At 48.5% G+C, this 14685-nt stretch overlaps 1 protein-coding gene across 1 annotated transcript in view; it reads left to right on the top strand.

Annotated features, from left to right (window-relative positions):
- The first annotated feature begins 6138 nt into the window (after nucleotides 1-6138).
- The window catches only part of LOC107206259 (ras association domain-containing protein 8-like), a 34024-nt gene continuing 25477 nt past the window's right edge, over nucleotides 6139-14685 (top strand). Inside the window, exon 1 of the mRNA XM_015631955.3 lies at nucleotides 6139-6445. The gene's annotated coding sequence lies outside the window, so the exon portion shown is untranslated. The remainder of the gene's footprint in view (nucleotides 6446-14685) is intronic.

Here is a 14685-nt window from a genome sequence, read left to right as displayed (position 1 = left end):
TGTTGATTAGCACTCCCTCGACTCTTATCCCTTGTCACTGCCTCCAGGAGTGAGGTCTGCATGAGCAGAGTGTGGCACATATGACCCCCACCATTAGTTACTAACACAGGTCAAGAGCACAGTCCCACAGGCTTCATAAACAGCATTTGTCCGAATTTATTAATCCAGATAATGTTTTTTCCATCTACTGGTTTAATCTTCTCTTGAACTCATGCAAATACTCTCAGCTGACAGCATCCTTGAGCAAGGAGCTCCCAGGTCTGACACCCACCACAGGAGGACCTGATGCTCTGAATTAGCCCCAGTTTTTGCACTGGGAAGAGGCAGCAAGGTCAATCCCGGTCAGCCTTCTTTGGACCATGCCTGACTTTGTAGCTCTCTACCATAACCTCTTCCAGCCATGTCTTTTCCAGCCTGAGAAGTTATGGCATGCACAAGTCCTTGCTTGCAGGAAGGCTCCTCCAGATCTTTGATCGTCTTTCATCCCTTTCTCTGTGTTGCCCTATTACATTTTGGGTTTGATGCTTCAAAGAGGTGCCTTTTGGGGCACAGGTCAGTGTAGTGGCTTGGCAAGTATGTCTGCCCCACAGCCCCTGCTCTCTCCAGGTGCTGCTGTTTCTTGGCCACAGGCTGTGCCAGCTCCTGTGATCCCGTTTGCTCAAGTAATTGGCAGTGCATACCATGCACAACCAGCTCTGAGTTTGTGTTGGGGTTTTTTTGATCCAGAGCTCTTTCTCTTTTGGAAGGGTAGAGGTGTCATTTGGGTGTTTTATGAGTAGTGGGTCTCTCTCCTGACTGCAAATCCAACCTCCCAGCATGAAATCTGCTTGGTTTTCCTGCAGAGACCCCATGGTGTGTAAGGGACTGTAGGTGAGAGCCTGGCATTGTCTGAGACCTGAAGGGAATGCTTTGTGGGGCTGTTCCAGCTCCTTCCCTTTGCTTTTACCCAGGTAAAATATATTTACATGATAACATAGAAAAGCAAAATAAGCAACCAAACCTCACTGTGGTCAATTCACTCCTGGCCTATTTCATCCCAATAAGGCCACGATGGACTCAAATTGGAACTTCAAACTTCTTTGAAGACATTCAGCCAATTACAAAGGTGAGAACCAGCTGCACAGTTTGGGTCCCGAGATGAGCTTTGCTGTAGGAGAGGCTGTAATGTGAATCTGCTGTGTGAATCAGTCTTGAGGAATAATAGCTCTTTATATTTTTAAAAATTGTTTTTCTTTGCTACAGTTTTTCCTTCCTCCTGGCCCCACCACAAATCTGTTCTCACTCTAATCTTTTCTTTGGCAGCTAAAACTATTATCTTTATTGTTTCAGGGCTTGGCTTCTTCCTGTTAGATCTCCTAATTGGATTTTTACTCTCCGATCCATTTAGTCTCTCCTGTGCTTTCACTAAAACCTTTTAACCCTTTGGCATCAGCTTTGCTAACCAGTTACCCTGGAAGGTGCTCCTCTCCCTGATTTACACAGGACAGCTTTCCTAAGCCATGGGTGTCAACCTCCAGAGTCACTGTCTGTACACAGTGTCATCATCATCTCCTTCATTCTGCAGACTGCAAAGGTTTGCTGGGTTTTAACCAAGAATAATGAAAACAACCCACATCACCCTTTAAAAGGAGGTCTGAAGTCACCATAGAGCCAAAATCATCCAGAAATATGACATTTCAGCTGTGGCTAGGGAAAGTCTGCTGCTTTGTCCAGATTCACCTCCCACCCAGACCAGGTGCCAGTCCTGTGTTTCTGGCTGTGTCTAGAGCTGTATAACAGCTACAAGAGAGGTGAAACAGCACTAGGGCTGTGACCACTTCTGGCACGGGGGTCACTTAACCCTTCCACTCCCCTTCATCTTCTTTGGAAAATGCTGTTCACAAAACATGCTTTCTTCCGCCTCCCATTGATTTTGTTCCTTTGGCCAGCAAGCTCTGCTGGACAGGGCCTTGCCCATGCAGAGCTGCTTATAACAGTGCCAGTCTTCACTGGAGGCTTTGAGTGTGCCAGGAGTGACCTGATTGCATTGCAGGTGCTTTCTGTCCAGCTGAAAGGACCTCTGTGCTCCATACTAGCAATTATCTCTGTCCTCTCCATGAGTAAATCAGTGCTTCGGTTTCTCCAGCCACCAGGTATGATCCAAGCTGTCCTATGAGCACAGCAAGGTGGTAATGAAATCTGGCATGGAGGGGTCTTGGGTAGCCTGTATCCCAAGAAGGGGCTGCTGGTTTCATCGCCTGAGCCTTGCAGCTTTTCTTACAGGAGGGTGCAGCTGAGATGATGGCATCTCACCATAGGTCTGGTCTTTCCATCAGGCCCTGCAGTAATGCAGCACTATGATTTTTCAGGCAGCCAAGGTCTCTTCACTTGTAACATTTCTTTCAAACAACTCAGGGCACAAGGAAGGAAGCTCCCTTCCAGGTCAGTCAAACCTAGCACGGGCAGAGGTGATGGAATAGCACCTCCACATAGCAAGATGTTAAAAGGGGATGTAAGTGCAAAGGGAGAAGAGGTACCAACCCTACTAACTGTCTGCTCAACTCAGACCCAGCTGCCTGGCCCTTAACAGGCCTCAATGGACCCAGTCTCTGTCCTCTTTTCGTTCTTCTTTCCCAGTCTTTTTACAACCTCAGTGCCTTTGTGTTTATGTTACTGGAGTGCGTTGCTATGGTTAAAGCTGTTATTCTCAGCAGGGTTTGCATCTTACCTGTGAGACAGATAGATATGGAGATGGAGACGTGCATGAATATGTGTGTTTACCTTCATGTCAGTTCCCACTGGCCATGTGGGAAAACAAATCTGATGGGAAAGGAGAGCCCTTCAGGGGGAATGGGGAGAGAGGGAGCCACACTGGAGGAGTTTCTCCAAGGAGTACACAGGCTAAGCCAAAAGCATGGGATAGAAAAATTGATCACCTGAGAGCAGGGGAGGGCAGAGATGGACATAGGTTTGTTGGAGGTGTTGTTGGACTGAGAAAACACACAACTTGAAGTCAAGCCTATTGTAAGGGTGCAGTGTACATGTGGAAAAGTAGGGATCGCAGTTCCCACCCTGCACACTGTTCCCACACTGGCAGTGCCCACACAAAATTCCTCCTTAGCCCTGTCATTTTCCTTGGCTCTGGTTGCTCCAAGTGCTAAAAGGGGTTTGCAAGTGTTATTTTTTAATTTTTATTTTTTTTTGAATGTGCTGATCAGATACATATTTTCTAAATTTTACTTTACTCTTATTCTTCTTTCATAATATTATTCATTCAAGGTACAGGGAAGGTGGGGAGCTGATTCTTTGGCACATTCCCATAGGTATTCTTGTCCAGAGGAAAACAATAACAAAATCTTTGGCTTTTAGATTTTTAGGATTTTTGGCTTTGGTGTATCAGGCCACGATAATTTTATTGTTGTTCCTCGGGGAACGATTCAAAATAATAGATCTGCTAGGAAAGATGGAGTTCCTGAGTTTTTTGGCTAATGTTATTATGCAAGTTTGAATTGATGGAACAGTTCTGAATTGCTTCACTCAAACATGCATTGAATGAAGAATTGAATCAATAGTTGCTGGGCCCTCTTCCAGCCCCTCCAGCTCACTTACACAATCCACCAGTGCTGCCCTTGCCTGGACAAAATGCATTGGGGCTGGTTAGGGGTGGCTCCTAGCCAAGAAGAGGGGCCCAGGCCCTCTGGATTATTTTGGTATCTCACATCCTTTGATTCTGCCTGGAGGCAGGACTTCTCTCCCATCTAAGATGAGGCACTTGACTATGCCTGGCTATACCTGGCTCCCGCCTAAGCGGAGGAGGAAGATGGCACCTCCAGGGGCTGAGTCAGTCGCCTGAGAGAGAAATCACTCTCAAGTGGGATTTTTCCATTGACTGAAAATCTCCCCAGGTTACTGGGGCCCAAGATTAGCCACCTGCTTTAAAGCCTGAGATAAGAGGTGGTGAACTTGGAGGCTGGAAATTCACTCCTCTGTCAGGTGAGGACCAAATGGGTTGGGGATAAAAGGGTCCACAGCTAAATCATGTGCAAGAACTGTAGAAATGACTTTTTCTCCATGGAAGAAATTCTGTTAAAAACACCAGCTCAGTATTTCTGACAGCCTTATCCCCAAGCCCCACTGCTGGCCAGGGCTGCTGTTTGCCTTTCTCATGGGTGTTTCTACACCATGGCAGTGCCCACACAGCCAGGTCTTATTGCCTTGTTCAGCCTTGTAGCCTGCTGTTAAAAGCACTGACAGCACAGATAGGGATGTCCCTTCATACCCACCTGGCTCCATGCTGACACACACCTCATTTCCTGCCATTTTGTCTATTCCCTTTGGGAAGGCTACCAGAAATGTCAATGTTTTCAACCTCCTGCTCTGTATGGCAGCAGAACTGCAGTCCTGCCTCACAGCTGACACTCTCCCCAAGCTTTGTAATTGGGGTGATGGAGCTAATGAGGGGGTGAAAATCATCCTATCACTTTCTGTGATTGCCATTCACCTTGTCCTCCCTTATCGAGTCAATGGAGAAATCTGCTATCTGAGCCAAACAGGGGACATCTGGAACTGTGGTCTAACAGTTCTAACAGCACTGCTGGAGGCTTGAGCAGAGCAACCTCAGAGCCACATGGACACCTCCCTGTGTGCTTGTCTGCTCTATAAAGTCACCACAAATTAACTGCAGGTATGTCCTGAAAATTAATGAGTTCTAGAACTTTACAGCCTCACATGAGACATCTCCTGCAGAAATAGTGTCCTTAATTAAATCATACCTCTTTGACAAGGAGCTGTATTGAGCCCAAAGGCCAGGAAGGCAGTCAGGCTTCCTGGTGCTCTACTAGCAAGATGTGTGTCCACTAGGAAAATGCTGCTACAGCTCATCCACATCCACCTGCAGGGCAGAATGGGGTGAGGAGCCAGCCTGGATTCATTAATTGCTGCTGTGGGGTGGCAAGAAAACCAGCCCAAGTGCTGGCCATGGGGGTGGATAGCACCTCAGCAGCATAACTAATTAATGGAGTGAAATAGGTGTTTGGGACGTGGTATAGTGGAGAGGTGAGTCAGGCATAGCACTGCATGTAGCTGATCCTATGGCTCCACCCTCCAGCATGCTCAGACCCCTCCTCAGGTCATCTTCTCTTGTGAGTTGGCAAAACTTCAGTGGTCTTCTAGGGAGAATAAATGACAGGGAGCAGGGTTAGCAGAAGCCAGGTACACTTATCCCAGAAGCTCAGCACATGGTCTGGATGTGGAGGATGTTATCCTACAACTATTTCTGGAGCAGGAAGGAAATCCACATGGATGCCTGGGTTGCAGAGTTTAGGGAACTTGAGGGGAGAAGCTTTGCCAAAACACCTGGGTTGCTGTTATCTATCCCTCTACCACCACCACCAAGGTGATGTGGAGATCTCTCTTCAGAATCTTCCCAGGCACCTGTACCTACCTCACCTTGGAAAGGAGCCTGGTGGGTTGGGAAGAACTCTCTCTGGCTCTGGGGAGTCAGGATGCACCAGTTCCCACCTCAGGCACCGCAGGAAACAAGGTGATGGCTGCATCTTTCATTCAGGTGTGCACCTTGGCAGCAGCTGCACATGTTTGAGCAGAGAAGCCAGCACCAAGGTGTTCAGGAAACTTTCCGTTTGGGAGTGTGATGGCCAGAGTGCTTCCTGAATGGTCAGACAGGAAAGTTTCCCTTCACAAAGAATGGACTGTTTACATGGTGCACCTGAGTCCCCTGTGCTCACGAGGGGCTCAAGGCTCCAGTTCTGGGCTCCCTAAAAAACATCTTGCAGGGGCTGGCTGGGAGAAAAAAATGCCTATGCGACTGCAGCCAAGCCAGAAGGCATCCCTGGAGCCGTGGGTCTGCGGGCCCGCACCCAGCCGCACTCCCTAGGGCAGAGCCAGGCAGGTGGAAGCGGCCGCGCTGGGGCACCAAAGGAGCACACTGCTGGTGCTGGGGAAGTTCCATCGCTCCCGGGCAGAGGTGACCTGGGCGCAGGCTCTCCCTGGTAAGGTGACCACCAGGATGTGGGCTGGAGGTGGAGAAAGAGGCCATGCAGACGAACCCAGGCTTGCGAACGCAGTTCTGGCAGTTGGGGAGAAGTGCTCTTTTCCCTTCCCTACGTCTTTTTTGTTTTCCGCAGCCCGACAGAAAAGGCTTCCAAGTAAGCGGCAGGGGTGGGGGCAGAACCCACCCGCACAAAGGCAGCTCCCCACGGGCTCTGTGACCGCTGTCACGCTTTTTCGCTCAAATCAACGCCAGCAGTGGATGACGTGGGGCTGGTGCTCCCCAGCCCCGGGGCTGATTGGTCCCAGCTCAGGTTTGAACGCCAAGGTGTCCTGGCAACGAGAAGCAGAGGAGCCAGACTTTCCCGTAGCCACTGGGCTCCGGGAGCACGGCGGCGGCTGGGAAGAGGCAGGCAGAGCGGGCGAGGAGCAGCGCGCAGGGCCACTGGCCCTCCTCCAGGTACCCTGGGCGCCGTCCCGGGCACTGCCGCAGCCCCGGCCGGGGGCTGGGATGAGCTTCAGCCGGTGCGGGGCTCCGGTGGCCGCCGGCAGTGACTCCGCACGGGGGCTCGGGAGGCACCTGTGCTCCCGCACAGACACGGCAGCGGAGCTGCTTTCGGCTGCGAGTAGGGAAAATCACTGATGTGCGGGGGGTCCTGAAAGTGCCCGTTCGGTGGGACTGGGGGGAGGGATGCCTGGGGAGAAGCTGAGCAGGGAGGGGAGAGTCAAGGAGCCTTCCAACAGTTTTGTGGTCAGCTCTCTTGCCCCAAGAGGACAGAGCAAGTGATTTTGGCTCGTTTTGGGTTCGTCTGATTAACCAAACTTACAAAAGCCCTGCCGGGCACCCGGGGCTCTGAGATGTGCTAGAAGAAGATGGCTTTGCATTGAAATGAAACAGCTTTTCCTGCTGACAGAGAGCTGCTCTGCTTTTGCCTCAGCGGAACCCTCTGCATGTCCGTCCCTCTGGAGCCCGAGGAGGGTGAGGAGGGAAGGGAGCCTCAGGGCTCAGCTGTGTGCAGGAAAGCAAAGGGCAGTGCAGGGGAGCGCTATAAAGAAAAGGCTTTTTCCTTGGCATGGAAGATGCGAGCAGAGCTGCGAGGAGCTGGCTGGGGGAAGATGTTTGCCGGCACGGGGAGGCAGCACTCAGCACCCAGCCCGTTTTGCACCTGTTAAAACTAGCAGAGACATACCTGTGAAAAGATGTGCCAGCCATTGATGACACGGCACGTCCAAGCTGTCCAAGTTGAAAAACCACCTCCACAGGGTAACAGCCATCCCCGAGGAGCTTCCAGACTCAGTGGCAGGTGGTGAGCTTGTGGAAGGACTTGTGTCCTGCATGGATTCAGTGGCACACATCAAAAAGCTGTGCCACGACTCAGGTCTTGCTGCTGCAAGTGGGGGGTTAAGAGGGATAATGATACCAAGAGCTTTTGGACCACAGCTTGTGTTATTTGTTAGAGCACAGGGCTGAGACCTGCCTGAACAATTCTTTCTCACAGACCCTAAGGCATGATGAGACTTGGAGATCCCTCCTAGTAGAAGTAGCAGAAGAGCAGTTTCTCAGCATCCCAGTGGCAGGGAAAGGCAGAGGGACAGCACAAAATGAGCAGGGAGTGTTTTCCTGGCAGCATGTTATTGCTGATCTGGATTCATACTGATGACCTGGAGGGTCAAGATTAGCACAGTCAGCTTGTCCCAGGCTGTGGGGGGATTAGAGAGAGGGAAAAGGTCATGCCTGTTACATACATCATTTTTCTCTGTTTAAATGGGAATATGTAGCACAAGTTGTCATTTAAAAAAAAAAATATTTAATTATCTTGCATAGTGAAATGTTGCCAAAGTTACAATCTTGGAGTGGTGGGCTTACAACAGTAGAGGCTCTGCCTACAAAACCCAGTTACTAGCTCCATGAGATTCAGTGGTGCTTTTTGTATCTAAATGAAAGTTAAGAAAAAATATCTCTCCCATGTTATAGGGAGAGGTTTGACCTAGGTGAACCTGAAAACAAATAAACAAGAAAATTCACTAAAGGTAAATTAAACGGACTGAGTATTTAATTATTTTTTTCAACAATCATGTTTTAAAATTGAGCAGCCTGGGACTGGAAGATGTTCTTACTTGAACCAACAGCCCTCCCTGATCCAATTAGCTCAAATAAGACTTGTTTCTCTGAGGGTTAAGGCCAGTACATTCTTCAGGCTTTATTAAACCCATGAAAAGTAATGTCAGTCTGAAACCCAAGAGAGGGGAAAACATACCCACACCTTGCAGGCCATAAACAGGAACAAATTCAGCTCACTCTGTATCTCCCCAGCAATTCAGCCAAGGCAGTTTATGAACTGGGAACATTAGCCCCAGTGAGGCAGGGCTTTCCCAGATTAAATAACATGTCAGTCATTAAATAACTCATCTTTCCTGGTATTTTATGGAATAAACAGTGCCTGTTTCTTGCTAATAGCATCTGTTTTTATTTGAGTGGGATTGTATTTTATAATGATCCTTCTGTTCTGTTTGCATGCTTGCAGTGACCCCAGTAAGCAACCACTCTATGGCTGATAGTAAATTCACTCCCAGAGGTTTAATGATTATATTTACTGTTGGAGCTACCAGTTTTAAGGCTGTAGTGATTAAGATGGGTTGATGGGACACAGGGCAGTTGGGTAATTGCTAGTGATGAGCCAGTGAACTCCCAAATAATTGTACCTTACCTGGAGAGGTGTGCTGGCATGAGCGGTGTTTTAAAGACAAAGCTGTGAGGAGGATAAAGGACAGTCATTGTCTCCACATGACAGCACTGAATCATGAACAGGAAATTATCCCTTCTCCTCACCAAGAAAAATAATGCTTGGTCTGTTTTCTTTCCTGTTGCTTTCTTAAAGAAAAGACAGTCATGGTAGGGACTCATGTGCCACTTCCTTCTCTTCATACCCTTTAAACATTGTTGAGAAGCAGAGATGCTCTGCTTGAGGACACCTACAAGTGTTGTGAAAATGGGTTTTGAGGGAAGGAAAGACAGTCATTCACTGACTGACCCTGGGAAGTCCTGGCATAGATCAAACCTCAGTTAGACACCAGAGAGGTCTGGCAATAGAGGGACCCTGACAAAGCTCACTCACCAGAAGGCTTCAGCATAAGCTCAGATTTCCTTCACAGATGTGAGGTCCAAGCAATCCTGTTTCCTAGGACAGCAGACATCATTAATAATGTTATTAAAGGGAGACAGTAATTTTACTTTTAATGAATGTGGGATCTACATAAGTTGGTGCGGTCACTTGCTAGAGCTCCATTGGCCCTTGGGCAAGATTTCTCAAGTCCCAGCCATTTCCATGTATGTTTGGGCTCCTCAGGACATTACTCAGCCTGCATGCATGTGGATTTGGTAGTCCTCACCTGGCCCCAGTGTTTGAGGCTGTCTCCAGTGTTGCTCCAGGCTCCTCAATGCCTGCAGTCTCCAGCCTTGGCACTTCGTGTTTGTTTGCCCTGCATACCCAGCAGTGGAGAAGCCGAAATTGCTTTGCCCTCCCTGATCATGAAGCAGAGAGCTGGAAATTTAATCCTTTTAATTCCCTTTAATTTCCTACCCCAGAAAGGAATAATGCCCAAAGCAATGGTGACAGTAGAGTCCTCTAATGCTTCTTGAACCTTCATCAGCAGGTTCTGGAGGGCTTGGGGAAAGATGTTGTATGCCTCACGTCTATTTTAGATCTGGGAGGGTTGAGGCAAAGCAAGGGGCAGAGCCTTGACACACAATGACAGGAGTAGAGCAAATGGCAGGTTTAGGTAGGGGAAAATGGTCTGACAGTGGTGCTCTCACCCCACCCCATGGAGGTGCTCCTTGGTGGGTCTGGGACCACAAAAGCTCTGGTTAGGTGGCTCTTTATCTGCTAGAACATTTTCATTTTTCCTCGTGATTAAAAGATGGGGAGTAGGTCTCTTCTCTCTGTGTTAATGAGCTTTCCTCTCCCTCTGTAGCAAGAGAGAAAGATTGCAGCAAAACCAGCAAAACAAACTTCAGTACAAGATTGTTCCACTGATGGGGAGGAAATAAGTAGTTTGTGGACCCAGAACCTCCCAGGAGAGGGGCTGCTCTTGGTCCAGCAATGATTTAAGGGGCTTAGCAAGTCAGAAGTGCCATCAATAAAGCTGTGGCAGGGTTATCAATATATTAAGAATTTGGGGCAATTGGACCAGGTATTTCCAGGTACAGGCTGATAGAAATGATAGTGATGGTCCAGGCTGCTGAAAGCTCCATTGACATGCTTGGAGCTACTCTGCTGTTATGGCTAGCAATGGGAAAAGAAGCTTAAGGTGTTCATTCCACAGCCTGCTCCACCTTCTTTGTTGGCACGTGTATTTCTCCAGCTGCCTGATGCAGAGTCATTGGTCTGGCAGAAAAAAATGAAACATTTTCTCCCCTGGGGATTTTCTAGAGCTGGACAGTCCTTGATCCAGTCCTACTCTCTGCACCAAGAGTAGTGCAGGCACAATGAAGAGGGGAGTGCAGGCTGTCAGTCCACCACTGCCTGCTTTAACCAGTCCAAAATACAGCTCGGATGAATGGAGGAATCCTTTCCCTTCTCTTACATGTGATGCTCTTAAGGGAAACATGTGCTGATCATGGGTTTACAAACCACTGCCAGATGTTTGAAATTATGTAGTTTAATTGTTGGTGCAGGACCACTCAGTCCAGTGGGTGCCACCTAAAGGAAATCCTTTGAAACCTGCTCTCTGGTACCAAGATGAGCTCCAGGCTTCTCAATACCAGTTTTGAACGTGAAGGTAGTGAGGTACCGGCAAAGATCAGAGCATGAAATTCGGAGGCAGGAACTGCTGAGTGTTGATCCTGGATCTACTGCCAGCTCTTTTTGCTCCAGGGGAAATTATTTAGCTTTCCTTTTCCCTGATCCCCTTCCATCCCCTGTCCAAATCCTTTGGCACAAGAGAGTTGGGGGAAGAAGATTGCAAAACACCTGCTGAAGTGCTTTGAAGACAGAAAGCAGAATGCACAAATGGTAAGTTGTATGGGCAATATAAACAAACACAGCTATATATTTCCCAGGCTAAATGAGGAAGGAGGAGGGGTGAACTGGTGGGTGACACCCATGTCCTAATTACAAGGCTTGTTTCTGGATCCCTTCAGTGTGAAGCATCCTCTTGGCTGAAAAACAGCTGATATAGTCACACCAGAGCAGAGGTAGGGGAGGAAAAACTTGTCACACAAGTGAACCAGGGCGAGTGGAAATTTCCTTTGGGAGGAAGGGGAAAGTGGTGGTACTAGCAGTGGGTTGGAGATGGCCTTCTGGACAATATCCAGACCTACTGGTTCTGCTGTGCTTCCTCTTTCTTGTCTGGTGCATTTTTCCATGTGGTTGCTATATGGTCTTGAGGGTTCTATAAGATCTAGGAAAGTCCTTCCTGTAGCTGCCATTAGACCCTGTTTATCCTCTCTGACACCTGATTCAGGGGGATAACTTCTGGCATTTTTGTAGTCTCTTTGTCCCACACCAATTTGCCAATTCAGAAAGTAGTACAGCCCCAAGGTTTAAGATTGAATAAGTAAATTGTGAGTGCACTTTGCTTTCTGAACCTTTCCAGTATTTCAGGGCCACATCTCTAACATGTCTTTGCAACAGTGGGAGCTCAAATCTGATGGTTCATGTGCATGTGCTAAGAGAAGTGAGATATCCACACAAACAGCTACGGTTGAGGAGACAAGAAGCACAGCAGATGCCATGAGGGCTGATAGACCTTCCAAGCTTAGCCCCTGACAGGTGTCTTGGGCCTCTTCCACAACACCTGAGGCTCCCTCCTTACTGCTTGCTTTTAGCATTTCACTTGTGCTTATGACCTTGCCCTAAATCTTGGTTATTCTTGCAGGTGTTGCACACTCTGAAGAGCACCTGGAATAGGTTTGCAGGTCTGGCCCCTTGTTGTGGCCAAGTGGTTTCTTCACGACCAGGGAAGTGCAGGTTTATCAGCCTGGGACAAGGGACAGTGATTGCAATTCACACCTCTGTCTTTGATTCTTTGTAGCTTGGGAAAAAATGGGTCCAGTTGGGATCAGTTGCATGAGGACATATAAGTGCCTGAAGATGCAGGCTGATACCTGCATGCTGTTTATTTTGGATTTAAGCTGTATCTGGGAGTTTTGTTTCACGTTTGGAAATAGGAAGCAATATTTTTTGTCTCCCCTTTTATTACTATTCTCCAGCCTGAAAGCTGCTGGGGTAGGAGATGTCCCCATACGTGTGCAAGTGCAGCTGCAGGCCTTGATCTCAGCTGGAGACTAGTGCTGAGCCACACTAAGCCAGCCCTGGAGCTGAGCAGCCAAGATGCTCTCTAAGCCCTGCAGATCTGCATGTAGTGAAGGGTATTTTTTTCCCCAATGAGCATTTGATTCCTGCAGTACTATGGGAAAAGGGACATATCTGCACCACCTGGGTCTTCCTCCATTGCTTGCTGGGGCCAAGTAGCACCTGCTTACAACCAGTGCTTTGCCTTGGAAGCCCCTGAGAGCTGCTGAATGTATCTGCTGCCTGGTTTCTCCTTTTGTTAGTCTGCATGTAACAGCCAGGGAGATGATTGCTACCACCCATCCAGCTTGCCAGACAAATGTTAGAGATGGTGATGGATATATCTGCTCTCAAATTAAAAAGCAGTTTAAAACACATCCCCTGCCAGGGCCCTCTGCCCTGTTAGCTTTCAGGTGCTCTCTGGAAGAATTTTTTTATTTTTTTTTTTACTCAGCCCTACCCTTTCCTGCAGTCTTCTTGTGCTCTTTTCTGCCTGGCAAAGCCCCAGCAGCAGCCCCCAGGCAACGTGGCACGTGTAGTGGAAACGACTTTGGCTGACTGGGATGCTTTTGCAGGGAGTCCAGGTGCTGTACACAGTACAGTGGGGAGGAGAAGACGCCTCCGGATGGAAGTTAGAGATCTCTTCCTCCTCCTTTTTTTTCTCCTGAACCCAGCAATTCAGTGGTTGTGTCAGCATAACTCGATAGCATGGGGATAGAGAGAAGCTGGAGCCTCCACAGCAAAAAACAAAACCCTCGGTTTGCTCTCAGCTGCCTGTTGCAGGAAACTCTGTCTCCTGGTGATAAAGGGGGAAAAGAGCTGCATGGGGAGGACACCACAGGACAACTCCTTCAGGGGGAGAGTGGATGCTTTCTTCTCTGCATTGGACATTTGTATACCAGCTTGTCCTGCCCTGGTGTCTCTGCATGGGCAATCTTGCCCTTGGCATGGGTTTTCCTGGCTTTTCGCAGGGACCTTGAGAGCTAGTCATCCCCACGCTGCCTCTCCAGGGCTTCTCATCCTGCCAGAGCCTGTAACAGCAAGGGCTGTGGTGCAGGTCTCATTCCTTTCCTCAGTTTGCCCTGCAACAGTGGCAGGATGTGCTGTTTGCTGCAGTCAGATTAAAGGCTGGTAAGCTGCCCTTTTGCCGAGTAGATTTAAAGGTCTAAAGGCAGCAATGCTGAAGAAAAAATACTTCCTCTCTTGGTGGGAGATGTGGGTGAGAAATTCTGTCTTGGTGCTGATACTGTTGGGACAGGGATGCTGGGATGGCAGCCGTAGTGGGAGATGGCTCTGCCTGCATTAGTCATGGTGGTGGAGGGGAAAACTGCAACATAAAAATATAAATTATATGTGTTCAGTAGATAGATAAACACTACTTCTACCAGCACTGTAAATCAGGCTTATCTCCCCACCTCCTCCCAGATTTTACCAGCCTAATTTGGAATTCTCTGTGCAATATTTATTTTTCATTACTAAGTCTTGAAGGAATTGCATTTTCAAGCAGCCAGTGACTTCTTTTTTTCTCAAAAACTTTGTTTTCCCCTGAAGTCAGCTCACAGCACCTGTCTCTTGGAAAACCAGGCCCCTTTAAGATGTCTCAGGCTGCTTTGAATCACTAATTGCTTCTGAATAGGCAGGCCAAATGTTTTATCACTTCAAACTCCCATAGCAATGCAAATCTATACAGCTGAGAAGCCTCTTTCCATGCATGGGGGTGATGGGCAAAGATAAGGATTAAAAATAGAAACAAATTCAGCCCGGGGGTCCTCTTTGTTCCTCCCTGCCCTCGGTGGGGTTGCCAGGGCTACATTTGTTCCCCTGCATCGTTTTTGGATGAGATCCAGTGCCCCTTGAATGCAAAGTTGAGAGGTACAGTGGCGGGAGAGGGCTGGATGAGGTCCTAGGTACATACATATTTCATTGCCCATGCCAGGCTCTGTATTGTTTTCTCTCTCTGGTTTCACAAAGGTGGTGTTTTCTAAAACTCCCACTTGTTGAGGGCGACACAGCCCAGGCTTCATCCCGTCTAAAGTTTCTGGCTTTTCAGTTGTTTCCCACTCTGAATGGCAGCCAAGCATATTTCCCATGCCTGGGGGGAAAAGGGGGATGCTTGGGAGGAGAACAGGACTGCTGGAGTGCTGCTTGGAGGGAACTACATGGGCTGTGACATGTCCCCCTGGGGGTTTCTCTGTGTTTTGGGATGTGGTGGCTCACACATGCCGCCGGAGATGAGCAGCACTTTGCAAAGCCTCACTGGTACAGGGCTCGCCTGACTTCTTCAAGTAACCCACAGCCTGAAGGCAAATATTGACTATTAAGAGGTGGAAAATCTCGGTGAGCAAGGGCAGTCTAAATTCTCCTTTTTGCTTAGGTCACCTGTTATTAGAGCTGCCTGCCGTGTGCT

Source organism: Parus major, chromosome 5 (genome assembly GCF_001522545.3).
Source record: "Parus major isolate Abel chromosome 5, Parus_major1.1, whole genome shotgun sequence".
NCBI classification, from domain to species: Eukaryota; Metazoa; Chordata; class Aves; order Passeriformes; family Paridae; genus Parus; species Parus major.
This window is presented reverse-complemented; position numbering and strand designations above follow the sequence as displayed.